Source organism: Odocoileus virginianus, chromosome 18 (genome assembly GCF_023699985.2).
Source record: "Odocoileus virginianus isolate 20LAN1187 ecotype Illinois chromosome 18, Ovbor_1.2, whole genome shotgun sequence".
In the NCBI taxonomy this organism is placed as follows: Eukaryota; Metazoa; Chordata; class Mammalia; order Artiodactyla; family Cervidae; genus Odocoileus; species Odocoileus virginianus.
In genome coordinates this window covers 32270561-32297120 of record NC_069691.1, presented here as the reverse complement: position 1 = coordinate 32297120, position 26560 = coordinate 32270561, and the positions used below count along the sequence as shown (strand labels likewise).

The window sequence follows — 26560 nt, the reverse complement described above, 5'->3', positions numbered from 1 at the left end:
TAAGTCTGAAATTATTTCAGAACAGAAAGTGTAAACATTGTGACGTGCCAGTACTAGTAGAGTTATAGGAGCTTGGAGAAGGCTGCCCTAATTCTGCAGGGTAGGTGAGGGCAGTTCTGGGTCAGGTGACAGGGGAGGTCCCCACTAGAAAGATGACATTTGCCCCAAGTCTTAAAGAAAAGTCATGAGTGTGCTGGGCAGATAAGGACATGGCCTAATCCCAATAAGCCTCAGAGGAAGATTAAATTCTATATCATTTAGTTGCATTGTTTAGCATATTTTACCATATTCTAAAGATATGCAAACTAATAACCCAGGTCTTTTCTAAAGGATGACTCCCAATTAAATAACAATTCTTTGCCAGGCAGAAGAACCAACTACAAAACTTTCTAAAGAAATGGGAGTTTGAGGGAGCATCTTCTTTCCTCTAGGATTCACGGATTTCCCAAACTTTCAGTCTCCAAGGGAATGTTTCTCAGTTCATGATTTACAGACTTAGGAAATCCTTGGGGATTTTGGACAGGGAAGGTGCCATCCTGGGAAATTGGCCTTTAGCTCTGATGTTGCACTGGGTCAGAAGGCTTCAGAGAGGCTTTCACGTTGCAGGGCGGCAGACCCTGCCTTGCTGTCAGCTGGAAACTTGACACTGAACTGTGGAAATGCACACAGTCAGAGAGCATGCTGTGAGAAGAGGCACACAGAGGGGCAAGCGCTGGAAAAATTGTACTCTTCTCCCCATGACAGTTGCCTTTTGTTTGGACAAATAATTTGAGGAGAGAACAAAAAAGCAGCTGTTTGCTTAATGCCAAGCCACAGAAACATGGAGCCTTCCTGGCTCAAGCTAGGAGCAAATTCCTCCTCATCCCAAGCATTCCTGATGATTTGCCTTCTGGTCCTGCAGACTGAGGTGACACAAAAAGCACCCACTGTCCCCGGAGCCCCTTTCACTGGGCAGAGGCCATCTCACTCATTCATTACTCAGTAGGACAGGGGGCCAGGGAAGCCAGAGAGCTACATGCCAGGTCAGGCCAAGCCAGAGGGTGGCTGTGATGGGGAAGGGTGACTGACAACAAGTCATTCATGCACACGGATGCTCTGCCTGCTAGTTCAGTCTACAGACAGAACAATCTGCAAAAAGCAGAGCACAAGACCTTGTACTCAAAACTTTTGGAGTTTGTAACATATACAGATTCACACACACATACACATATGCCCCAAAACACACAAACTGCTTGTGATACACACATTTGGTGCCAATATAAACAGGATCTTGGCCAAAAACTGTATTGGTTAGCAACTGGCCAATGAAGTGTTTAAAGTTAGAGGCCAACAGAAAAACTCAAACAGTGGTGTTTTTTCCTAAACTTGAAGTCACCAGTCAGTATTGCTTTTCCTTTGCAGAATGGTTTTCTAATATCTTCACTTGGGAAAGATCCTGTCTGCAAAGAGGCCTGTGACGGGTTTGCTATTAGGTGAATTCATTACCGTAAATCCATCCTAGGCAAGTTCCAATAACAATTACCAGGCTATCAAGGCATGAAACTCAAGGGCTGCTTAGAATTTGTGACCAATGCCAGGGAGAGGGAGGAGGGAGGCGTGGGGCTTCGAGAACTACCCGGTCTCCAAAGTTTATGGAAGGACTGAGGCTCCAGAGAGGGAAGGAGCAGCTTGTGGGGCCTGCCAGCTGACACCTGGAAGAGCAGGCTGGCAAGGAGGCACGGCCTCTTCCCTCAGACCCTCAGAGTCCACCCCCAGCACCGTGCAGAGCAAGTACATCATCCTGGGGACACATCCACATTCGAGAGGTGACTTCTTCCCACAAGCTCCCACCTTCAGGGGTCAAATGCCGTCTGCCCACTCATAAAGGCTGTTCCCAGGAAAGGACTAATGACTTTTGTTTACCACTTAGACCAAGTCACTGTTTCCAGGTCACAGGATGTGTTTCACTTGAAGTCAATGCCCAGCGGCACTGACTTCTGCTAGAAGAACTAGAGCCTTTGGTCTGCCAATGGGAGAGGATTTGGGAGGGATGAGGAGTGGCAGCCTTTCTCAGAAGTCATATACACCGCCTGCATGTTCTCCCCTCAGCCTAATTCCTATTCCTAAGTAGCTCCTATCCTGATGAGATGGTCTCTTGGTAACTCTATACCTCTCCTTAGCCTTTACTGAAATCAAGGCTCATGTCTATACTGGATCTCCATTTTCTCTCAAGTGCCTAGCCCAGTCCATGGCATGTAGCACACATCAACAAATGTTCATTGAATGAATGATTAAATGAAGGTTTGGATGAAGGGATGGATGGGTCGATGAGTAGATAGATGGATGATGAATGAATGATGATTGATGGATGATGGAATTACAATACAGTTCCATCTGGGTCCTGTCTATCTTCCTTCCAGGGTCCCGGATCCTGCCTCCCTGAGAAATCTCTTGCTTTTGTGCTAACTTAAAGAAGTCCAGTCAATAGGTGATGGTGTTACTGGATGCTCATCATGAATTACTGCAGTAGCAACAAAGAAAGGCCAAGAGAGCAACCAAAGAGAGGGGCTAGGAAGATAAAAGTCAGAGAGGGAGAAATAGAGAGGTTGAGAGGTGCACAGAAAAACAGACCATGGGCAGCTAGAGGAGAAAGGCAGAAGCTTTAGGGACCTGAAGGGAAAACAGAGGGAAGAGAGGCTCTGAGACTACCCACAGGGAGGGGGAGGCAGCTAAGAGGGGCGAACCATGAAAAAAGAACTGTATCATCAGGAAAACAAAAACAATAGGGGCTTCTCTAATAGGACTGTAGGGAGGCGAAAGTTGGAGGCTTGTAAGAGAAGAGAGGAGGAATCTTAACCAGAAAAATTTAAGTAGCAGAGAAAGAGAGAAACAAGACGAGAGAAAAAATGCTGGCCCTGAAAGCTACAGAAGGGGTGCCTGGCCTGAGAGAGCCAAAGCCACAGCCGCTCTGCCAAGGGAGGAAACCTTAGGAGACCCGCCCAACCAGAATCTTGAAGTCTCAGACTTTTTCCACCTTATGAGCTGTAAATTGATCTATTCAGTTAGAGAAACCTGGTTTTTATTGAGTAATTTCCTCTGAACGACCTCCAGTTTTGAAAATGTCCCCAAAGTTCTTTATCCCCTCCCCCGCCGGGTCCCTGCATCAGTGCCTGTAAATCATGGGAGGCAGGCCTCCCCCCAACCCTGCCCCCACCCCTCCCCACCCCCGCCGGTCCCTTGCTGTTGGTCAGGTCCCCTGGCTAATCCTGATATGGCACAGGGTCCTGCTTGGTGCAGAGACCTCAGATCTGTTTGTTCTGCTGGCCAGGTCCCAGCATGCACCTCGCCGAGCTCATATCCCGGCTATAGCTCTGGAGCCCCCAGCTACAGCAGGGATTTCTAACTCATCCCAAGGAACGTCCGTCCTCCGCTTGGCCTTGATATCAAGGAAATTTCTCCAGTTTTCTTCTTTGCCCTCAAGTGGGGCCTCTTGCAGATGCACACAAGGGGCTCTTTATGGGAAGCATTGCCCATCACTTGCTTTTACATTGGATCTTTTATGCCAGGATCCCTCAAAGCATTTTCACAGACAAGTGTCATTGTCTCCCCCTTCCAGATGGCATAGAGAGGAAAGCACAGAAACTTAAGCAGTTCAACGAAGGTCGCTCAGAAAGTCAGAGCAGAGGTGGGAACAGAACCCGGAACTCCCCGCTCCCAAGCCTATCACCTGCTACTCCCAGGCAGAGCTGGGAACAGCCAGCCTCTGTGAGGCCCCTTCCCATACTCCCTACAGCAGCATGCAACATGCCCCCTCCCCCCCCACCCCCCTCACCCCCGCCTTACCAATCTTTGCTACCAAAGCTCAAAACGGTAATTCTGTCTTCCTAACTAGGATTGCACAGGTCTTTGGTTGCAAGGGGCCATTTTGCAAAATCAATTGAAGGCCGATAGACTTGCCAAGATCCAGTAGGGTGGGAGTGGGGCCTGAAAGCCCCCTCAGGAGGTGAGATGTAGGCATCAGGCTCAAAAAGCAATTGCATTACCTGTGTGGCTAAGGTTTTACTGCCTGCTCAATCTGAAAGTTAGCAAAGTAGTAATCAATGAAAAGGAAATATAATTGAGAAGATTAAAAGCTGAGGGTGGGTATGGACTGGGGAGGGAAGTGATTGCTAAAAAGGTCCATTTGTATAATTCAAAGGTCGATGACTCTCATTAAACTCACATCTCCAGACACTCAGGGGATGAAAGAGAAACTCTCCTTGCCGACTGGCTGACACCTAAGAGTTTCCTCCTGGCCACTTTCAAGGGTAGTGTGAGGCCAGAGGGGCTGAGAAGAGGTTGGAAAGAAAATTTAGGGGAATCCATAAGCAAAAGAACATTTGGATAAATGAAACACAAAACCAAGCCTCTGAGCCTTTTAAAAATGATATCCAAGTTTCTTTTAGTCTCTGAAGACTTGTTTACATGATCTGAATGGAAGCTGAACTGATGCCCAAGGAAGTTCTAGACTAGAACAGCCCTTGCTTTCTTTGTTTATATTCACACCCACCCTCCAACACACACACACTTTATCCTTACACAGAACACATGTGTTTCTATAGCTTTGGATCAGTAATGGGCTCTGGCTGACACCGCACTTTTATACGCAGATGTATTAACTGTATCTGTCTCTGAGACAAGGGACAGATTGTCTTGCACATTCCCACATTGCTCCCTGGGAGACAAGGTATATATAAGGGTGCATATGTGTGTCTGTGTGTGTGTGTGTGTGTGTGTATTTACAGGTCTAAACTGAGACTTGGGGGCTGTGAGGTCCAGGAGGCCAGACCACCCCTGCCTGCTAGGACATGAGCACCAGAGCAGACAATACTATGGTTTATCTTCCTGCTTTTGCTCTTGTTCTACTGAGGTTGCTAACAAGTGGATGCCCAGTTTATCCAGGTCTGCCTTGCCCCTTCATACATCTTCTATTCTTATTGTCTACACCAGGAACCCCCTACAAGTATGCCTTAGAGACCATAGGATACAGATAGAGCTCTAAGATACAGCAAAAATATTTATTTCCTATTACTGCCTAACATATTATCACAAACCTAGCTGCTGAAAACAAAAGGATTTTCCTCCTTCAGTTTGCAGGGGTCCAGAGTCTGGCATAACATGGATGGGTTTCTGCTCAGGGTCTCCCATAGCAGAAATCAGGGCCAGCCAGATTGCCATCTCTCCTGAGGCCTGAGATCCTCCTTCAAGCTCTTTCAGGGTGTCAGAATCCAGTTCATGGCAGTAAAGGACTGAGGTCCCTGTTTTCTTGTTGACTGTTAACTGGGGGCTATTTTCAGGTTCTGCTGCTTCTGCTAAGTCACCTCAGTTGTGTCCGACTCTGTGCGACCCCATAGATGGCAGCCCACCAGGCTCCTCTGTAGCCTTGGATTCTCCAGGCAAGAATACTGGAGTGGGTTGCCATTTCCTTCTCCAATGCATGAAAGTGAAAAGTGAAAGTGAAGTCGCTCGGTCGTGTCTGACTCTTAGCGATTACCTGGACTGCAGCCTATGAGGCTCCTCTGTCCATGGGATTTTCCAGGCAAGAGTACTGGAGTGGGGTGCCATTGCCTTCTCCGGTTTTCAGGTAATAGAGGCTGGCTATTGTGCCTGGCTGTGAGGCTTCTCTGCAACACAAGAGTGTTGTCCTTCAAGGCCAGCAGAGAATTCTCTACTGCTTTGACTCTTGGACACTGTCTGTCTCTGCCCTCTAGATCCAGATATAAAGGGTTCATATGGATAGGAATAGTTAATCCATTTTGATTAACTCAAACATGACTTACTAGTTACCTTAATAGCATATTGCAAACATAAAATCCCTTTTGTTATGTAATGTAAGATAATCACAGCAGTGATGGTTTATTTAGTTACCAGTGTTACCCACACTTCAGAGAAGATTAATCAAGAGTCAGGGTCATCGGTGGTGTCTAAGAATTCTACCTAACACAACAAATGAAAATAGTATTTTCTCATACAACACCTGGGACACACTTATATTTAAATACCATTTGTTGTTCATCTGAAGTTCAAATTTAAGCAGGCATCCTGTATTTTATCTGGCAATCCTAGATGCAGAACCTAGGGGCCTCTGCTACTCAAACAGGCCAAGATTGGCCTGCAGTAGGATAAGGCATTTCCTTTGTGAAGCAGGCAGCAGTAGAACTTTCTTCAGCTGGGGGCCCTTTGGTGATAAGAGAAGGCCTCTGTGGCCTGATTTCTACAGCATCACTGTTTCTGCTTCCCTCCCCCAGCTCCCTCAGCCCAGGGCTGTCAACACCCTGCAGACACACAGAGAGCAATTGCTGTTCCCAGGCCATGTGCGGAAGCGGCCCCGGAGGTCAGCCACTAAGTCTCACTTGCCTCGAAGCACAGCCTGGTGGGTGGAGTAGGGAACAGGGGAGTGGAGCCCGAGGTGCTGAGGGAAACAGAAGCAACCCCAAGCTCTCCCCCTTCAGCCCGGTATGGGAAGATCCCTGTCCCAGAAGAAGCTCTCCTCTCAAGGTGGGCCATACAGGCTCTTTGGGCTGTGGAAAGCTCCCCTCACCAGCAGAGTTTTCCTTGTGAGAGAGGCTTGGCTCTCCTCACGGCTGCTCCAAATCCTTGCCAGCAACACTTCAAACTCTGGCCGGCCCAGTGTTACATTTTAACAGGCCAGGCCCTATTAGCCTGATCCTAGGATGGGTTATTCTTTCCAGTTTTCACTAACAAAAATCCCCTTTTATTTGGACACTCAAGTGGCCTCTAGGAACGAGGCTTTCATGAGTTGCCAAAAATGTTCGGATGCGGCAACATTTGTGTGTGTGGCCAATTACATCGTACCTCTGGGGCTGATCCCACAGGCTTTTCTCAGGCAAGACTTCTGTGAACTTCCAGCAGACCCCCCACCCTTTTTCTTGAGCTCTATCTGCAAGAGCAGGCTCTGGGTGGCTGCCTGGGCGGCTGGAGACGAGTTTATGCATAGAGTTCTTATTTGTATGAAATCAATCTGAGTGGGGAGAATGATTTATATGCGCACTAGTCAATGCATTATTAGAATTAATATCATTATTTCTCTGCTTCCCTTTTTAGGTTTTTCCTCTCATAAATCAATTCAGTTCGATAAGATTGGGCTGAGTTTTGGCTGCACACAGCTTGGAGTGTTCAGTGTGGTGGGAGCAAAGGACTATTTGGCAAGTTCAGACAATGCCTCCATTGTTTTCTGATTTATTGAAAGCTCAGCTTTTGCTAGTATTAGATGTACTCGTTGATGTTTTGCAAAGGAGGGATTAGTGAGGATTTTTTCTGACCCAAGAGCTATCTCCCTACAGCGTTGGTTCTTAGAGTCTCTGGTTTGTTGTAAGTTGCCTTTTCCATAGCTAAGTAATGGCCACTGAAAGGATGGGTAGGTGTTTTTATAATCATTCTCTCTTTCCATCTTCCTTTTTGGCCAAGACATACTAACTTGTCTTGTGTCTGGTCTGAGTTTCCTAACTGCCTGCAGAAGAGGATCTATTCAAGTCTTTTCCTTCATCATCACATTTATTAAATGTATCAGTTGTGCAATGTCTTTCTTATTGATGCACTCCCAGTGCCAAACCAGTGCAGGCCGGAGACTCGCATCAGAAATCCATGAATATGAGTATCTGGGGCATATTTAATAGGATTCTGATACTCTCTTTCATTAACCTCTTCATGCACCTCATGCAAACATTGCCTCCACTGTATGCTTTTCAGAATCTGTCATAGAAGTCACTAGGGAAACCTATGGTATTTTTCTTATGAAAAGGACATCAGATATGTTTAAAAATTTCTTGTCTTTTTATATTTTTTAATGTCTTTTAAAATGTCTTTATGTCTTTTAAAATGTTTAAAAAATTACTGTCTGCAACAGGAAATCAGGAAGAGCTGATGTGGCTTCAAATGCAATCATGGTTACTTTAACCTTAGTCTCTTTCACCCGCCATATCTTCACCCTGACATCCTTACCCACCTGCTCACCAGCCTTCCAGGAGCTCCATGCAACAGCTTTTACTATCTGTATTTCTTGCCTGGGAATTCCTGTGCCTCTTTTCCTCTTTGCTCTGAAAGGGAAATAGAAATAATAAACATAGGAGAACAGGCTGCAGTCCCACGGGCACATGCAGCTGCCCCTAAGAGGCATTTGGGTGTTAACCCCTCTGAAAGGTAAAAGTTGAAAGTGTTAATCGCTCAGGCTGCCAGGCTCCTCCATCCATGGGATTTTCCAGGCAAGAATACTGGAGTGGGCTGCCATTTCCTTCTCCAGGAAGGGAATCCTGACCAGGGGATCGTCCCGACCCAGGGATCGAACCTAGGTCTCCTCCCCTACTGACAAATTCTTTACCATCTGAGCCACCAGGGAAGCAGGGTGGCCAAGATCCTGGTAGTGCTTTGTTTGATTAATTCTAATAAAAATTGACATTTAAATAAGCCTTAAAGAAGTGGAGCTTCTAAACCCAGGGTCCTACATATAACAGTCACTCACTACACAGTTGTGGAATCAACTAGATTTTATATTTATTAGCTCTTTCCTGTTTTAAGAAAAATTATTAAAAAACAAAACAAACCTTCCACAAGGGGTTATCATTATACCCTTAGTGACAACCTGCTGTCAGCGTTACAGCGTGAGTCACCCTGCCCCAGTACGTGGAGTTGGGAACTCACCGAGCAGCCTCGGTTTTCCTGGAAATGTAACATGAGCACAGCACGTCATACCATTCAGCAGTAGGAGTGTGTCAGTCAACTAGTCATGTCCAACTCTTTGTGACCCCATGGACTTGTAGCATGCCAGACTCCTCTGTCCAAGGAGCTCTCCACGTAAGAACACTGGAGTGGGTAGCCATTCCCTTCTCCCGGGCATCGTCCCAACCCAGGGGTCGAACCTGGGTCTGCCGCATTGCAAGCAGATTCTTAGCCATCTGAGCCACCACATCATTACCACTCCCCAGTCCCAGTTCACACGCCATCTCTGGCTAACACACACAAGTCTATTTCTCACAAGGAGGGGAACATTAGAAAGGAAAATGAATCAAGAAATTGCTTCTGGAAACTGAAAGCAAACCAGAGCAATGTATAGTCATGCCTCAAATGTTCATGGATTTCAGAATGTTCATGGATCCCTCTGGATAAGGATTCATTGTTTTTGAGAGAGTGTGATTCCTCAATGAAATCAGAAAGACTGGTCAGCTCCCACATCTGAAACATACAAGCTGTGTAGCTCAGGCCAGTTAGCTGGTTTCCCTGAAGGTTCTTCCTTACCTATGAAATGAGGGTAACACTATTCTCCTTTCAGCTGCTATGAGCTTTTCAAAAGACCTGCTTTGGCAAGAACTAGACCCTCAATAAATATGGTTTTCCCTTGTGGAATGTATGGAATATAATGCAGATTTATCTCAAGATGCTAGATTACATACATTTTAACTATCAGCTACTAGACTATGTCTTCACACAGTGAAGTAACTCAGAGGTTACCGCCTTATGTGTAACTCAATTTACTCTTACACCAAGCACTCCAGCCCATGTGTGAACCACTCTGACTGGCTTTATTTTGACACCCGAGAGGTTCTCAAGGGCTGGTGAGGCCAAGTGTGAGGGGTAGTCCTAGACTCTAGGCTGGTGTTGTGTGTCTTTGCCCCACACACCACTTTTCGGCTCCATTGGTGTGATCCTAGTTTATTTCCTGCCTTCTCTATCCCTCTGTCCTCCAGTGATACTTTCCATGGCTGTCATAGCCTCCCTTCTTTCTAATCTTCTGTTTTCTCATTTTGCTTCCTTTCCTCCAGTCTTCTCAGCTTTCTGTACCAGTGTGATGTGGCTGGTATCAACTGCTAACTGCCCAGCAAGAAACAGATGGCACACTCAAATCCAAAGAATTCTAGAAAGGTTTAATGAAAGGACTATTTACAAAGTGTAGGCAGAGTATACCACATGAGAGATGGTCCAGTCCCCTGGGTCTAAAGACACGGGAGCTGTCACCACCTCTAGGCCCATAGAGGTAGGGAGAGGGAACCTGAAACTCAACTTCTAGAACCTAGAGAATGTCAGAGAGAGACTCAGTAGAGAGAATCAGGGCGATAAATACCTCAGATCTCTCTTCTCCCTCATTCCCACATCCTACAAGGGTTTCCCATTGGACAGTCCCAATGAAAATCCAGACAGCAAGGCTTCCAGGGCCCAGAGTAAGGCAAAGAAGGGTAGAGGGTCCGGAGGAACACAGATACCAGAGAGAGCTTGTCTCACTCTGGCTCATGAACCCAGCACCCACCAGCACTCCAGAGAGCCAGAATTCTGAGTGGGAGGGATGTGGGATCATTGGGGTGTGGCTACCATTTTGTGCAAACTTGCAGACTCAATTGTGTTTTTCATCTTCGTGCCATTTCTCCCTTCCTTTAATTTACTACGGCTTGATCTACATTTTATGGAGTTATTTTAAGCACACGCAGGAGATCTTCTTGCCATACACAGGGAACAATCAATGTTCTCACTTAATAATTCATTCTTTCATTAAATGCCCTAAGTAATTAAATAAAACATGAATAAATTCCACACTGATATTTGCTAAAGTTTTGTTTCTAGAGAATTTTACCTGTTGGCAGATAAGCTGGGACCATTTACAATATTGAACAGTGAAACAAGAGTGTAGAGTCACAGTCATTCTTATAGTTACCAAATGCTTACTAAGTACTGAATATTTTTTAGACATCACCTCAAATACTGAAATAGTCTAATGAAGTTTTAAAGAAACGGAGGCCCAGAGAAGCTCAGTGTCTTGCTCAAGGTCACATCAGGTAGAATCTGACAACAGGTTTTTCTGGCACCAAAGCCAGGCTTTTTCTATGATTTCCCCCACTCCGTCTTTCTAACATTTCTACAGGGAAGCAGGTGATAACAGAAAAAATACCCTAGTAAGTCAGAGTTATCCATATTTCAAAACACAGGTGCATGTGGTATGCATTAAAGAGAGAGAGCCAAGTGTGAATTTCAGAAGAAGGTGGTGGGAGACCACATCTGAGGAATGTTCTAGAACACTGGGATCCCGCAAGAAGGAGAGAAAACTGGCAGAAGATAAAATTTTCTGCTCTACTCATCCCCTGAGATCCTTTCTCCAAAGAAGTCCAGCCATGGGCCCAAATGTTTATCTCAGTTCTCCAAAGAAGCCCACACTCATTGAAGGTGACTGTATCCTAGCCCTGCTACGAATCTCTAAGAGGCCCACTGCTCCTGAAAAGGGCTTTCATATTAGTATTGGACTCACACTCTTTCCTAATAATTCATTTCCTTCGTGACCTCCCTGTTAGCACATTCTGATTGTTTCATATCATCATGAAATATACTCCTTTGTTTTCACATTAGTTTTGTAGGTGGCGTGGATTGATTCCAAACCTCTGGAAAGTTCTCTAATGTTAGGATAGCCTCATCAGTCAGGGAGGAAACAGATTTCGATATATATCCTGATCACTCCCCCTACTCCATCCCAAAGAGCCCCTCCTCCTACATGTCCCTTTCAGAATAGTGGCCTGTCAGTCCCTTTGTGGGCTTCCCACTAGTGGTAAAGAACGCACCTGCCAATGTAGGAGACGTAAGAGATGTGGGTTCAATCCCTGAGTTGGGAAGACTGCCTGGATGAGGGCATGGCAACCCACTCCAGTATTCTTGCCTGGACAATTCTATGGACAGAGGAGCCTGATGGGCTATAGTCCATAGGATCACAAAGAGTCGGACACAACTGAAGCAACTTAGCACGCATGCATGCACAGTCCCTTTGTGGCCTCGGTTACCCTTGAGTCCTGCTCCTCCTTCATGTCCACAGCAAATCAGTTGTCAAGCCTTGTTGGACCTAGGTTGTGAATCCCCTTCTCCTTTTTTTTCACAGGGATTACCACAGTTAAAGCTCTTATCTACTCTCCTTTGACACCCAATGAGCACTATAGCCTTTTTTCCTGAACAACTGAACAAATAAACCATTTAAGATAGATTTTCCTAACCACCTCTTCACTCCCTACCCAGGTTCCACTGAGCCACTGGAGTTAACTTTGTTACACTTAGATTTGATCATTTCACTTCCTTATTTAACGTACCTTCTAATGTCTGCCAACTGCCTAAGAAAGTATTCCAAGTACTTTAACCTGATATAACAGGGACTTTACCCTTCTTTCCCAGTGCTCCCTACAGCCTACTCTGAACTCTATTCATTTGATCCTCCCTACTTCTTGCCTGGAGAATCCCAGGGATGGAGGAGCTTGGTGGGCTGCCATCTATGGGGTCGCACAGAGTCAGACACGACTGAAGAGACTTAGCAGCAGCAGCAGCAACTTTGCTCATAGTGTCCTGTCTACCCACAACACTTATGGCCCTACTTTTTATAGCACCTCTTGCATAAGCATATCCCTGCTGCTAACCACTACACAATGAAGAGAAGGAATTCACTGGTCCAGATTGGCTTAGCTAGCTATGGCTAGGGGGACAAAGCCACTTTATATACATGCAGCCATGGGAGGGGACCACCCCAATTGTCTGCCTCATTTCCTATGTTGCCGTGAGAACACAGAGAAGACAGGCTTCATGACATGATCTCGTGTGGCAGACAGTATCCAGGCATCCCAGAGATCCGTCTGCCAACTGGGAGAGGCTGAAGCACGGGAATCACTTGTTATATTGGCTAGCTAACATGGTTTTCATTCACAGTCTACAGAAACAAAGTTCTCTAGTGGTTCTTTCTGGTTCTTGATAATTCAACCTTAAATTACCACGCACATCCTAAAGGAAGGAACAGAGGCTGAAAGAGGGGAATGGGGACAAGGCAACATCAGAGAGAAGCGGGTCACAGAAATCAACCCACTTCTCGTGACACTGTTCTTTTCTCCTCCTTTCTTCACTGGACTCATCCTTAAAGTGGAGGAGAGGTCAGAGTAGATTAGAATATTGTGACTGTCCTTTACCTGCAGAGTCTTTTCTTCAGAAGAGGTTTTAGTGGCACTCGAGAAACATATCTGGCAGACATTGACTGGCTGGTGTACTGTGTGGCCCTTCCTCAGTGGCCTGGGGATCATCAGGGCTGGTGCAAACTGGGAAGCCCTGGAAAAGACCAGTATCAGATGGGTCTGAGCACCAGAGAGGACTGAATCTCAAGCTGGTCAGAGGAGGGGTGACAAGAGAGGGTGCAGGGTGGGACTTCAGGTGAAGCCCTGGGGGCGTTTTCTGTATCCACTCTTCATCAAGGAATTCTAACAGAGCCGTTTTTCTTTCCCTTTTGCAGGTCCCTGACTTGAGAGGAGAAAATGGCTGTATCATTTGTGGCCTGTGAGTGTTGTGTCTGCTTCCCGTGGTTTGTTTTCCTGCTTTGAAAGCGAAACCGTGCACGGCTCCGAGATGGAAAGCAGACCAGGATTTGTCAGCGCGGTCATTCGTCATGTCCCCCAGAGGGGGCTGTGAACTCCTGCAGCCTTGAGTTCTGCCAGCTCACAGACCACCCACTTTGCAGCGCTCTGAAGGCCACCAGGCAGCGTGGGCATGGGGCTCTTTTACCCAGCTGGTCTGAGGCCTCAGACAGTTCCCAACCACCCCTGGGGATGCAGGCCTGAAATTAACCACAGTGATGGACCTTGGACCCAGCAGTCCAGGTCCCTTGCAGGGCAATTCTGAAGTGGGCCCAGGGTCAACTTGCAAAAATGTCCGGCATGGACAGAGCTGCTCAGATCTGCTTCACAGCAGAGCCGGGGAGGAAATCACTTTACTGCTCTGTGAAAAGTCATTTGGCTATGTTTAAGTTGAACTCTTTTGTTTTTTATTGTTCTGCAGAAAGCTAGTTGTAAAATGCTCTGATGAATAGCAAACAGCAAATGTCTGCACCTGTCTGGATGGGGGAGGGTGGGGGGACTAGGGAGGCACTTGGAGGCATCGCTATAAGAAAAAGTTTCTAATGCAGCTGTCCCAGACAGATCACCGATGCTCAGCAAGTCCATCAGACCCACCTGGGAACTTAGGAAAGAGCCTTGGTCTGTAGCAGTCCACTCAAATCTTTGGGGCTGGCAGCCTGGAATCCATATCTATAACAAGTCTCCCTGGTGAATGTTCTGAACTAATTTAAGAACCAGAGCATGGGTCCATGTTGATCGTACAACTCCATATCTGGGGAATGTTTCTAGATGTGAGCCCAGGAGGATGCTCTGGTTTCCAGGGAATCAGAGACAGCTGGGGCTGTTCCCAGAGCTGATCAGCAGGGCCAAAAAGGAGGATCTTATTTGCTTTGCCAGGCTGTGTCAAGTCTGGAGCAAATAAGCATAGCACTGAAGTCTTCTGAATCCATAGAAGTCTGGTATAAATATGCCACCTCAACCTGCAACAACAGCATATGGCAGAGGGGGAGTTGATTGTATCTGGGCTCAAGCAGCAGCAGGTTGAGCCTAGAGCCTGTATTTTAAGAGTTGGTTCACTCTTGTGTTTGTGTTCATTTTTTGTAGGACTGTCTCACTGTAATTTTAATAAAGGCAAACCTGGAATAGAAAAACACGCAAGCATGTGCTTTCCTACTTTCTCTCATGTAAACCTATTGGACATCTCATCTCATTCACTGTGGGAGTATGCATCCAAGACCCTGTACCAGGACCCACGGTTAGACTCCAGGCACTCAGCATCCATCAACAGTGTGGACGGGACTCCCCTTGCAACTGCAGGGACACCAAGCCCCCAGTTTATACTGACCTTTCACAGTTTCCCAGAAAGTGCTGAAGTAGTCCACAGCCTCCAGGCTCCCTCCCACTGATCCCAGCCCAAGAACACACTCAGAAGAGGACTGGGCTCCGGGGATGGGCTCGGTTTCCAGTCGTCCCAGACCGTGCGGTGCTTTGTCAGCCCCCACACTGGAACAGTGACTACTGAGTCAGGTTTCCTGACTTCATGACTTCAGCATGTGTGGCCGAAGGGACCCAGCAGCCATGCTCTCCACAACATCTGGCATGCTCTGTCTCTGGGGCTTCGTCTTGCAAATTTTCTAAGGAAAAAAAAATCTAATTGTCTCATTTCTTTCCCATTGGGTATCAGGGTGAGTTTTGGTGGGAGGAAGGTATGCTGGGGGAAGAAAAACGGCTGTTACTTCTTCTCATGCATTATCTGTCTTTGAAATCCAGTGATGAAAATGTCTGTGGGAGGGAGGAGGGGCTTTGGCAGGAGAACACATTCCAAGACCTGCTGGCCTGGGCTGTCGGCTATCGTATGTTCTCCACAAATGATTTATATTAGCACAGTCAGTGTTCCTGAGGTGGGGGATGACCATCCCTGGCCATGACCAAGTCTCCTTGGAAAAACAAAGAGAAGGAAGAGCTAATGGTACAACTGGTGTGAGGAGAGAAAGAGGAATTAGAGAAAAAGCACATGATGAAACAGGGATTTAAAAAAAAAGAAACAGCTGGAGGGGAAGAGCTAGGAGAAGATTTTCTACTTTACAAGAATTATTTCTATTTTCCTGATCATCCTCTTTTACTTGTAAAAGAAAAGGTGTTTTTCTTCATTGTGTTAATATTCCAGAAGTACTTCACTGTATCAAACATTTGAGAACTGTTGATTTAGGAGCTTCTCTTTATGGTAGAATAGATAAACTCTTAGCCAATATTTGAATTTCATTCAGATTTAGTAAAGATTCAGGGAGGTGGTGGTTTAGCCACTAAGCCATGTCCAACTCTTTTGTGAGCCCTTGGACTGTAGCCCACCAGGCTCCTCTGTCTGTAGGCTTATCCAGGCAAGAATACTGGAGTGGGTTGCCATTTCCTTCTCCAGGGAATCTTCCCAACCCAGGGATCTAACCTAGGTCTCCTGTATTGGCAGGCAGATTCTTTACCAACTGAGACACCCGGAAAGCCCAAATTGTAATGATTCATATGAAAGTTTTAAAAATCACTGTCGCTGGTTAGTGAGGTTGTTCACTTTGGGGACAGAGATAAAGATCAAAGTGAGGCTATCATTGGTTTTCTAATTTCTTCTTTTTTATTTTCCTACTTTTTTGCTAAAACAACAACTTTTAAGAGGATAAAGGCTACCAAATTCATTCACATTTGTGATCATCATGGAGCCTTGGACTTGCACATTCTCATATAGTAACTGTATTTCACGTGATATGGACTGAAAATAATGGTCTTTAAAATGGATACAGGCAATGTCCTTGGTTGTCAGCTGATAACTCAGCATCAGCACCACCTCCTGCTACACTCTCCTCTGTATCACAGGGCAGGGGAGAGCCCGGAAACACATTTCTTAGAAGTCTTCCCCTCTGTGGTTGTGGCTTAGGGTCTCCTCTCAGAGGCCCTTGCACAAGGTTTGGAAGCCAGAGTTTTCCAGAAAGATTTCCAGGCAGACATGTCAGCATATATGGCGGGGGTTTCCAGGCGAGCTCTGGAGAATCACCTGCTCCTGGAGACGTGAAGTTCACAGTGACTTCTGGGGAAACTTTCCAGAATGACCCACTCCAGCGCTGCCAGCAGCTGAGATCAGCACTGGGAGTTTCCCTGATCTTAGCTCCACAGCCTTTCCAACGGTTTTGTTTGCCTCTAATTCTCTGAATTCAAGTCATTACTGTTTATAATACTTTTTTTTTTTTTTTGACCACTCTGCAAGGCATACAGGATCTTAGTTCCCCAACTTAGACTCCAACCCAAGACCTGCTGCACTGGAAGCAGAGAGTCCTAACCACTGAGCCTCCAGGGAATTCCCTAGAGTGGTTTCTATCTCCCTGAACAAGCTCTGAAAAATGCAGCAAGCCATTGGGATAGGACAAAATCACTTTGGGAGGGAGTGTAGATCAAGAAGAGGACAAAGAAGCACATAAGCTATGTCCTTCCTCTGCCTTGCGCTGACAGACAGCCTGCCTTCCAGCTCAGCGGGCTCATTCCCAGTCTCGAAGACCCCTTCTGATGTTCATCAGAGTTAAGAAAAAATGGTGCCCAGCCTCCAAAACTATTCCTTCCTCATTTTAAAGAAATAGCCTTTACTTTAAACATTCTGCTATACAGATTGAAGATGTTAATAGCACAACTTCTAGAACATATTGATTCAGGTTTAAAAGGAACCACCTGTGTCCAACATTAACTCAATGGAATAGTCTGTAAGAGGAGAGTAACTGGAGAGAAAAACAATGTTTCGGCCTCTTTAGTTTATCACTAGTTTCAGCAAAATCAACTGCTTCAGAATACAGTCTCTGTAAATCAGAAAACTGAGATCACTAAAGGGAGGCGCTGAGCACTGCCAGCATATACAGATACTCAAAAAATTCACTTTATGAATTTTTGAAATCACAGAGAGAACTCCAGGAGATGTGACAATCAGGACAAAATACTATCTTTTACATGTAGAAAGAGCACTAAAAGTTTTAAACTCTTCCATTGGGGAGCTAACAACTCAAATCCTTTCAAAACTTAAATCAAAACAATATTGTAAAGCAATTATCCTTCAATTAAAAATAAATAAGTAAAGTGTGAAAGTGTTAGTTGTTCAGACATGTTCAGCTCTTTGTGACCCCATGTACTGTAACAAACCAGGCTCCTCAGTCCATAGAATTTTCCAGGCAAGAATACTAGAGTGGGCTGCCATTAAAATAAATAAATTTGATTATTAAAAAACCCTGAAGCTAAAGAGGTTCCATCCCCAGGGAATCTGAATTTCTGGATCTCTAAGAAATAAAGGAATGTGAAGCTCTATCTTTCTAGAACCACCTCTAAGAAGTACTTAACAACACAGAAATGATTTAACTGGCACACCAGCCAGAGCACCCAAATAAACAGCTCTATTTTCCAACCAAGTAAGTTATTTAAAATCTCCTTGGGATACCTCAGAAAATTAATGTCAAGAATAACACAGGCGACTCCTACCTTCTGAGATGGTGCACACATACACACACACAGACACACAGAGACACACATGCACGCACACCCACAAGAACAACACAGACAATAATTTGGAATGACCTCAGAGTACTGTTTCAACCTCTGTTTCTTCCTGTAGCAAAACCATGGTGGAATTTAGAAGCTCTGAGTTTGAATCTCAGGACTGGCCAATTTTTAACTGAGTGGCCTTGGGAAAAATCACTTTGCTCTGATTTGATTTTCTTCAACTACAAAACAGTGATGATGGCATGATGCACATGTACCTTTCAGACCCCCATGATTATTGTGAGGAGAAAACAATGAGTGTGAAATGTCTTAGAAAACAGAAATATTCTCAGCGTACAACCCATAAGTAAAATCTTGTATTCCAGTTTATGGTAATACTATTCAATTGCTCAAATTTTAAGCTAAAACTCTTTTAATGACAAAAACCCTTGCTTACTGATTCCTAAGGCATAGGAGTAGATAGTGATTTTATTCTACTAACAAACAGCAAATCTGCAACCACACAGCACTGCCATTATACACACATACTTACAAATAGGGAAGTCCAGAGCAAAGTTGTTATGGCAACAGCTGGACTGTGAATATGAGACTGGAGTGGACCATGTCCTCACTAATAAATGTCAGCTTGATTGGAATTACTTACTAAAGTGGAGCTTAGACAAAGCCAAAAAGGAAAACCAAAGCTTTCTCGATAAAATGGAATCCCAAAGCATAAATAAAAGATTCCACCTGAGAAGAATGATTTATTATCTCTCACTCAACAAAAGGATGCTCAGTCCATTCTATATGACCACATCTCTTAAGTTGTTTGCTACTGGTTTATAAAAAGCTCAGGCATGTGTGTCCATAAGGAGACATACAAAAGCACATGCACACACACACACACACACACACACAACACAAATATATAAGTTCAACTAAAAGAAAAACTAGAGGTTATTGGTTAGTTGAAATGAAACTAGGTATATCTTTGCCCTAAAAGAGCAAATTATCCCACCTTTAGGTCAGAAACACTAATAAAAGTTTACATCAGCCAAACAGAGTTTGGTATTCAGGAAACCTGAGACATTAAAGTGAGGCTGTCACAAAAAGAGACTGAACATCTAAAACTTAAAAACACATCATACCTAGCATGAAGATGTGAATGAATTTATTCTGCCTCAAACCAACTTGGACCATATATGATTCACTTCCTTATAAGCTATTTGATTAGAAATGCTGGAAATAATCATGTTACCACATAAAACCGTTCGTTCTCCAAGTTCTCCAAGCTACCAGAGATATGACACGCTGGAAAGAGTATTTACATTTTTGTTAGGAAGATACCAAGTACCTTTCCTAAGAGCAGGCATCTTGGAATGGACGGTCACAATGAACTTTTTCTTTTGTTTAAGTCATGCATGAACTAAATGTCTCCCTTTTTCAACATAATTTATATAGCTTTATAAAACCAACATCAGATTTTTAAAGGTTTTTAAGGTTCTTATACTTATGTTTCATTTATAAGGCATGATCAGACATGATCATCACCACCCTATGCATGCTATGCACTAAGTTGCTTCAGTCGTGTCCAACTCTTTGTGAACCTATGGACTGTAGCCCACCAGGCTCCTCTATCCATGGGATTCTCTAAGCAAGAATACTGGAGTGGGTTGTCATGCCCTCCTCCAGGGGATCTTCCTGACCCAGGGATCGAACCTGTGTCTCTTATGTCTCTTGCATTGGTAGACAGGTTCTTTACCACTAGCGCCACCTGGGAAGCTGAGAATAATTGGGATAAGACACTGGATCAATGGAGACGAATTTATTTGAGGGTCCAGTGAGCATCTCTGTCATGTTAAAAAAAGCTAATCCATAAGAAACAAATATTTCAATTGCACTACACAAACAAAGCTGACAGTTTACCATTTAAAAGCTGGGTTTCCCCTGGATGCATGCCCACCTCAGGAATTCTACCAAACCTGCAAGAACATAAGACTCTCGTTTCCTTAAGATGCTGCATTAATTTGAACATGTTTGACTAGAACAGGTATAAACAATGAAAGAAGAAGGTGTTACCCCACATATCAGGAAGGCAGGACACATCACGGCCCAGACTCTGAACCTCTGAAGCTCCCTTAGTCTGTTCTGGCACTTGTTGGCTTTGTCTTCAAGCCGACTTCCTTCATGATTACAAGTTAGCTTTCAGCAGCATAGAGCGTTACATTTTTCCTTATTCATGTTCAGTGAGCAAAAGACAAAAACTCTCCCCAAACTGTGAACTAAAAATTCGTTCCTTCAGTCTTATTTGGTCAATGGGAGTCCCAGGGTTACCCAATGGACCAGTAGTTGCCAGGGAACCATCAGGTATGAACTGTCCTATCCCTGGCTCCAGGGATAATGACCAGCAAAGGAGATGGGGTGGTAAGGACTGACTTAGACCAATCAAGACCCATCCCTGAAATGAAAGACTGAACAAACCTCCCTTGAGTTACAAGGCTGAGTTGGGTACAGAGGTCGAATACCAAGAAGAAAATAAGGATTTGTTAGGAAAGAAGAAAGAGAATGGATGTGAGTAAACAATTGACAATGTCCACCTTAGAACCCAATGAGCTTACCTTCCCACAAGTGGTAAGAATTTGACCTCTGATGGTGTGTCTGGAATTTACGTGGAACAGTGGTCCACTGTCAGTAAGAAGGGGTATTTCTAATTAAAAACCCATGTGCTTCCACCTAGCCTCAGAAAAACAGATTCTGCATTCCTTAAGAGAGAGGGCTGCAAAGAAACTTAAATACACTGATGAAGCTTTATCAGAGCCTACTATAAGAGCCATAAAATCAGCAGAAACAAAGACATTCCCCACATCAGCAGAACAGAAATAGCAGCTACTGGATTAGGGTAGCAAGCAGCAGAATGGATAAACGTAGCAAGGTAGCAGGAGAAAAGCCCAAGAAGACAAAAGTTGCCTACCATGGAAAAGAAGGAAGCTGGCATGGCTTTGGGAATCAGTATGTCTTTCAGACACGGGCTCGAAGCTGAAAATGTGAAGATAATTCCAGAGTGTTTGGTGAACTGCTAAGAATACTTGCTTAGCCCTCTTTTCTCTCTCGGGGTGGAAAATAATGTTTCTTATAAAAGAGGATCTTCCAAGAACTCCCCAAAGGTGAGCAGACTGGATTTCCTGACTTGCTGCATGAACATAGGAAGGTCACAGAATAGTGCTCATCTTGGGGAGATCAAGCCTAGAACAAGGCATGGCCTCTTCATCTAAACATGCTTCAATATTTCTATTTTAAAGTTAGAGAAAAAAAGGTAGGAGACACCTAGGGAGCTTAAAAAATCAAAGAAAATTATGAGCAAACCAAATTTTTTAAAACTGTAACACAGTACATACCAACATAAATATACACACACATACACACACATTTGCCTGAAATTGTCATTTCATTAAGACCAAAGTAACTGTTTGGCTATGTCATCTTGAATTAGGTAGAAAGGATAGAATGTTCCAGAAGCTTAGCTGCCCATAATATATTCCAACAAAGAAATCTACTATAAAATTGTAAGTGGCCATGAATTATAGAATCAAGATTCAAATAATTTTGACAGTGTAAATGTTGGGGGAAAAAACATCAGGGACAAATGCAAAGTCCATTACTTTGGTTGAAAGAATAAACTGTACAGACAGGATAATATCAGCTTTAGAGCTATAAGTTGGTCTGTCAGTTGACCATGATTTAATATGTGATCATTAGGATAATGCAACTACTAAAAAAATCAATATAATATCATGGCAGGTGATAACTACCATTTTCCAACTGGATCAGACCACATTTGGGATCCTGGATAACTGAGGTAAATGAATGACAATGTTGACGAAGTAGGGGATATTCAGAGGAGAAGGCAAGGGGGAAAGTTTGGGAAACTATATCATAAATGTAGGAGGAAAAGCATCATTTAGAGTTGGAAATAAAGTTGTTCCCTTACTCTAGAGAGCAAAGACCGAGGGAGCAGATTTGGGATCTCTACACGAACAAGTGGACACCATTAATGTTCTATCTCACATTCCTGGAAAGCAAAAGGACACACTCTGGAGCCAGTCAGCCTGGGTTCATACCTGGTTCTGCCACATACAAACTCTAACCCTCAGCAGGCTGCTAAATCACATGGTTGCTTCAGTTTCCTCATCAGCAAAACGAGGATACTAGGAGTCCCTACCTCAGAGACTTCTGATGAGGAATACATAAGTTATAAGTAAAGTACTTAGAACCTTGCCTGGTAAATCATAAGCACTGTAGACATCTTTGCTATCAATACAAAGAACCAGCTTTTTCACAAATATAAATTCTATGTGTATTGGTTTGCTAAGACTACTCTAAAAAAATACCTCAAACTGGGTGACTTGAACCACAGAAATTCATTGTCTTATAGGTCTGGAGGCTACAAGTCTGAATCAAGGTGTTGGCAAGGTTGACTCCTTCTGAAGGCTATGAGAATCTGTTCCATGCCTCTTTCCTAGCTTCTGGTACACCACTGGTAATTTTTGGTGTTCCTTGACTTTTAGAAGAATTGCCCTGGCCTCTGCTTTCATCTTCACATTGAGTTCTCCCTGTGTGAATGTCTGATTCCATATTTTCTTTTTCTATGGAGATACCAGTCATACTAAACTAGGATTCACAGCAATGACTTCAATTAAACTTGTTTATCTTTGTGCTGTGCTTATGTGCTCAGTCGTGTCTGACTCTTTGCAACCCCAGGGGCTGTATCCCACCCAGGATTCTCTGTCCAAGGGATTCTCCAGGCAAGAATACTGGAGTGGGTTGCCATTTCCTTCTCCAGGTGATCTTTCCAACTCAGGGATCGAACCCAGGTCTCCTGCACTGCAGGCAGACTCTTTACTGCCTGAGCCACCAGGGAAGTCACACCAGAGGTAACTATTAATATCTTGGTTTATTTCTTCCTGGAAACATGTATTTATAGAATTAGGATCTTCTACTATATATACCTTAGAAAACTGATTTCTTATTTGTCATTTTTATCACTCCTATATCACTAAGAATGAATCAGGGTTGAACATTATGGTATAATTTCTGATGATACAACACTGTACCTTATCAGTGCACCGTATGTCAAACACCGATCTATTTATTTAACAAACACATCACTGAATGGCAACTCTGTGCCAGGCACTGTTCTAGGTGCACAAAATAAAGCAGTTACATTACCCAATTCCTGCCCTCATGGAGTCTGCAGTCCAGTACAGGGATTTAGGCAATATATAATCAATAAGCTAAAACATGCAGATACAGGTGTTAAGAGTAAAGTGGGAAAGGGAAATTGGAAATAGGTGTGTGGTGAGGGTGCTTCTATTTTAAGCAAGGTGGTCACAGAAGGCTATTTTGGTTATTTGCAATTTATCTCTGTAAAGACCCTATATCCAAACATGGTCACTTCAAGGGATACTGGGGATTAGGACTTTACCACATGAATTTGGAGGGACACAGTTCAAATCATACCTATGTCACTTCTTGTTCTTGTTCAGTTGCTCAGTTATGTCTGACTCTTTGAAACCTCATGGACTGCAGCACACCAGGTCTCCCTGTCCTTCACTATCTCCTGGAGTTTGCTCAGACTCATGCCCATAAGGTCTATGATGCCATCCAACCAACTTATCCTCTGTCACCACCTTCTCCTCCTGCCCTCAATCTTTCCCAGCATCAGGGTCTTTTCCAACAAGTCAGCTCTTCACATCAGGTGGCCTAAGTACTAGAGCTTCCACATCAGTCTTTCCAATGAATATTCAGGGTTGATTTCCTTTAGGATTGCTGGGTTTGATCTCCTTGCTGTCCAAGGGACCCTCAAGAGTCTTCTCCAGCATAATTTGAAAGCATCAATTCTTAAGGTGCTCAGCCTTCTTTATGGTCCAACTCTCACATCCACACATGACTACCTACGTCACCAGGGAACTTTAAAAAGAGGTCAGAGGGCCTATGATCAGAGATGCTGCTAGTTCAATCCTCCAGTGTAGTTGATTGAGGAAATGTTTTTACAAAACAATTATAGGTCAAATCAGGGCTCACACCATGCAATTTAAGGTGCAATAAAAAGCTTGACTTCTCAACCCAGAGACCTGACTTGGCCTCACAAATTGCAGTAGTAAAAGGACTGGGAAATATTATTGTTACTTCATTTATTCATTTTCCTGTAGAGACAGCAAAGGGAAGTAGCACCTTCTGACCCCTTCAAGGCTGCATTCTTGCTTCAGTCTCCATTTTGCTCTACAAGTGACAAGCACCCAATACAGCAGTGCCTATGGGAGAATAATAGTCTATCACTTCTGGAGCACTGCAGACTTTTTCCATCTTCATGTCATTTTATCCTCCCAACTATCATCATGGACACTATGGACATCAAATAACATCATGCTCATTTCCACATGAGGGAACTGAGAGGTTAAGCTTTTAGTCTGGGGTCATGTAATTAATTAATGGCAGTGCTGTGATTAGGTTTAAGTTTCCTGATAATCTATCAATTATAAGTCAATTGACTGAGCATCTCCTATTTGTTTAGTTCTGTGTTAAGTGTTGAGGATTGAGACCGAGTATCAATCAAATAAAACATTTTGAAACTTCCAGCGTTGAATCAAAAGCTACACTGGTCAAGACAATATGGATTCCCTCTCACTCTTAACTAAGCCATGGTCATAAAACCTCTCAGCACTTTTTTTTTGTCTTGGCACAAACTACGTGCAGATCACCCAAAGGACTTCAGCCTCCCATTTGAAGCGACATTTTGAAATACTGTACTCCTGCTCCTTTACAGAACTGCTCTCTCAATTCTTCCTCTGTCTCAGGAAGTTCTGGAGACTGTGTCTCTGCACTCCTTTCCAGACCCATTCTGTGGAGAAAATGGCACTGCTATCTGCATGGGTCATCTTGCCACAGAAAGCAACAGCTTAGACTTTTCCAGGGTTCTAAAACCACCTCCACTTCTTACACCAACTCAGTGAAGAGCAGAGTGTGCCTCCCCACTGTGTCCCCAGGGCAGCCCTGCTGGGTACATCTGTGAGATGTGCTTCATAACAAACAACCACAAAAATCTCGGCAGCAATCAGCAAAAAGCTCTTATTTTTGACTCGCACATCTATGAGTTGACAGGGATTTGGCTAGTGATGGAGACTGAGTGTGGCTGGGCTCGGTTCCAACCTGTGGGTTGGGTTTTGAGCTCCCCCACGTCTCTCATCTTCACTGGAAGAGCACTTTCTTGAGGCGTGTCCTTTTCCTGGTGAAAACAGGAGCACAAGACGGCAAGTCCCATCTCACATGTGTATTTCAAACTCGGGCTCACATCATATCCGCAAACCTCCCATTGGCCAAGGCAAATTACTTGGCCCACTCTAAAGTCAAAGGGCAGGAAAGTATACCTCTCTACCAGGAAGTCATGTAAAAGGTGTGCAGGTACAACTGCTCCAAGGGAATGACGGGTCAGATCAGTCATTTGCTTGCCCTGGTAAGGCAGAGACCCAGTTCTTCAGGATGCCCGTGATGGCTCGCCCCTAGGTACCCACTTTTCCTGCAGCACAGAATCTTGTCTTTGACCTCTGAACTTTCCTGCCTGATCCTTTCCTCCCCAGATTCTGTGACACCACCTCAAAAGCAGCTCTTCCCTTCTCATGCTGCTTTATTAAAAGCTTTCTGCCAGGCTGGGAAGTTGAGGAATCCCACCTGCATCTAATAGATGATAATTTACTAATATAACCCAGCACTGTTTGCTTTTTCCCTCAGTCTGTTGCTTGCCTGTTGCATTGTTGTTGGCCAAGCTCCAAAAATCATAATAGGAAAGGGAAAAAAGAAACTATTTAGAAGATGATTATCCAAATATTCAAGCCATTCTCTAGGTAATGAATCCATATTGAGTGAGACCAGCATTTGGAACACTAATGTAAGGGGAAGAGAAAATGAACAATTCCCATTAAAGTAAATAGGTCCTACAAGTCTGTCTTTGTAGGCCCACAACATGGAGCCTCACAGACTTAGTTGTTCACACCTCTCCCATATTTTCAAAGCCATTAACCAGGGTAGACTTGTCGGGGTTTCAACAGCGTAATTGTTTAGCTATAAATCTCCCTGCTGGCTGGGGCCTGAGGTTTCCAATAATCACAGGCAAAGGCAAAAGTCAAAATAGATAGTGCATCGGGGAAGGAAGAGAATGAAGCAGGAGGATTTATGAGGCGGGAGGGCCTGGGGTGGCATGGAAAGAGGATGAAGGCTGCTAAAGGTAAAGATACGGAAGAACAGGGTATGGGACCTGTGTCAGATTGCAAATAAGGTTTCTGCTTTCTGACAGCATGAAAACCAGCCTGAGATGCTGGCTCCCTCGCACATAACCAACCTGGAAGAACTACAGAAAGAAGAAGCAAGACTGGATTTGGAGAGCTAACATAAAACTGTGGGGAAGCCCTTGGTAGACTGAACGTGGGTAGGGACAGCAGGTATGATGCAGCAGGGATGAGCAAAGTGATAAAAGAAGCTCCCAAGTTCTGCCCTTGCCATTACCTTCAGATAATCTCCTGCCTTACTGTGGAAAAGAAGACAATGACATTAGCCAGATGGTTGGTGGGACAAGGGTAAAATGGGGACAACGCAACACCCTGAGGAGTGACAAACTGATGGGCTGGTCAGCCAGTCTTCAA

General features: G+C 44.4%; 1 long non-coding RNA gene across 2 annotated transcripts in view; it reads right to left on the bottom strand.

Moving 5' to 3' along the window:
* LOC110148732 (uncharacterized) overlaps positions 1-26560 on the bottom strand; it is a 238908-nt gene that overhangs the window by 198517 nt on the left and 13831 nt on the right. For both annotated transcript variants that reach the window (XR_011492692.1, XR_002317249.2), the window contains exon 3: positions 7985-8075. This is a non-coding gene — a long non-coding RNA (uncharacterized lncRNA). The remainder of the gene's footprint in view (positions 1-7984; positions 8076-26560) is intronic.